Source organism: Schistocerca gregaria, unplaced genomic scaffold (genome assembly GCF_023897955.1).
Source record: "Schistocerca gregaria isolate iqSchGreg1 unplaced genomic scaffold, iqSchGreg1.2 ptg000594l, whole genome shotgun sequence".
Classification (NCBI taxonomy): domain Eukaryota; kingdom Metazoa; phylum Arthropoda; class Insecta; order Orthoptera; family Acrididae; genus Schistocerca; species Schistocerca gregaria.
In genome coordinates this window covers 295,001-297,500 of record NW_026061983.1, presented here as the reverse complement: position 1 = coordinate 297,500, position 2,500 = coordinate 295,001, and positions in this window count along the sequence as shown.

Below are 2,500 nucleotides of genomic sequence, written 5' to 3'. Positions count from 1 at the left end.
GCGTCCGCTCAATTATTCTGCAAACAGGAGGAGGCTGAGCTCCCCTGCACGATACACCTCGAAACCCTCTCAGGTCCCGGCGGCGCGCAGCGCCGTCCTAAGTACTTGGTCGGGTTCGAGAGAGGCGCAATCGCCCGGAGATAGGCGAGTAGACGCTTTCAGTGCGAACACCCGTGCTCCCAACTGAGCTTGCCGCTGCCGACAGAGGCCCGGGAGCGTGCTGTCGTCGCATTGCCGGCGGGAAACAACACGCGCCACCTACGGTGACCGGCAGCTCCAACGCCAGCGCCACAGAAGGGCAAAGCCCCACTTGGGTGCAGAAGCGAACTCTCCCAGCACAGCGCACGCGCCAACACGTCCGCAGAGCTGCGATACAAACCACCTGCGAGAACCGCTGGGGGCGACCGAGCAGCAGACGGCGTCGCGACGCCGAGTGCCGGGCGGCGGCGCATCCTCAACGCACACAGTCCGCAATCGGACCAGCACACTGCAGATGTCCACCGCGCTTCGCACCGGGCTCGGCAGAACCCACTTTGGCCGCCTGGCGCCGCGCGCAGGGTGCGCCGGCGCATAGCTGGGACGCCAGCCGGGCCCGTCGGCCGGCGCTCCTGCCACTGGGCGCCCCCCACCAGCCGGCTGTAGTGCGTGCGCTCACGCAGCGCGCGGCCAGCACGCCGGGCGGCCCCCCCTCACCGGCCGGGGACTGTCCCGCCAAGCCACAGCCTCGTATCGCTTCATACCCACATGGCCAACTCAGGTTCGGGGGCATGGCGGGTACCGCCGAAACAACCGGTTCACAGATGTACCGATCGTCGCTATCACCGATGCACCTGCAGCGCGAACAACCGCTCAACAACTGATTTCCAGTTCATTTGCGGATCTTTGGCAGCAAACGTATACGTCAATCTACATTTGCGAAATCTACGATTCTGGCATGCCTGCATGTTATGTGTCACGACACGCTACATCAGCCCACATACACACTGCGGCATGTACACGAGAGAACACGTGGAAGATGGTCCGCGCACGTGTGCAATGTCCCTTGCGCGGTCGACTGTCAACCGGCCTCTGTAGCATGTCGCAGATGTGGAACGCGGTCCACCGTGCTATCATGTTGTGTGGGGCAATACGATTAAATAGGAAAACCCTCGTCGCTACATCAACAGACGGCTCACGCTGATTCCCGGCAGAGGGAGGAGGGGGGGGGGGGGGGCCAACATGCAATACTTTCGTCCGTACCTACTTACCACATGTCTGTACGGCGTACAACAGTGCAATCTCGCTGTAATGGGGAGACGAGACAAGTAGCATCGTGCACAACATATGGCCCTTATGATTCGCCATTGTAGGGCGCAGCCGGTGTACGGTCAAGCATGTGCCACATTATGTCACTCAGTACGTAACGACGGATGATCAGTGTGGGTTACGCGTACATCAGCGGACAGTCCACACAGGCCGTACCACAACGTACACTGACTGCATCGACAACCGAATGCAACTGAACAGCTGCAAGGCTCATTTCACAAACAAACGCCTGACCGACCAGCTTGGAAGGGCAGGAGGGGAGGGCGATATTCGTTCTGTAGCGGTACACCCTTCCAGTGGTTAGCGGGACTGTGTAGAAAGTACGCAACACTCGAAAGACCTTTATGTGAGGGTACGCACCATGGCATCAAGAAATACACATGACACCAGAGGATCCAAGCAGTGAACTATGTTCAGAGGGTTGCTGTTAGGCAAAGCTACATTCCTGTGACGTTACATGTGACAGTTAAGGTGCAGTGTAAGTTAGGTTAAGGTGCAGTGTAAGTTAGGTTAAGGTGCAGTGTAAGTTAGGTTAAGGTGCAGTGTAAGTTAGGTTAAGGTGCAGTGTAAGTTAGGTTAAGGTGCAGTGTAAGTTAGGTTAAGGTGCAGTGTAAGTTAGGTTAAGGTGCAGTGTAAGTTAGGTTAAGGTGCAGTGTAAGTTAGGTTAAGGTGCAGTGTAAGTTAGGTTAAGGTGCAGTGTAAGTTAGGTTAAGGTGCAGTGTAAGTTAGGTTAAGGTGCAGTGTAACTTAGGTTAAGGTGCAGTGTAACTTAGGTTAAGGTGCAGTGTAACTTAGGTTAAGGTGCAGTGTAACTTAGGTTAAGGTGCAGTGTAACTTAGGTTAAGGTGCAGTGTAACTTAGGTTAAGGTGCAGTGTAACTTAGGTTAAGGTGCAGTGTAACTTAGGTTAAGGTGCAGTGTAACTTAGGTTAAGGTGCAGTGTAAGTTAGGTTAAGGTGCAGTGTAACTTAGGTTAAGGTGCAGTGTAACTTAGGTTAAGGTGCAGTGTAAGTTAGGTTAAGGTGCAGTGTAAGTTAGGTTAAGGTGCAGCGTAACTTAGGTTAAGGTGCAGCGTAACTTAGGTTAAGGTGCAGCGTAACTTAGGTTAAGGTGCAGCGTAACTTAGGTTAAGGTGCAGCGTAACTTAGGTTAAGGTGCAGCGTAACTTAGGTTAAGGTGCAGCGTAACTTAGGTTA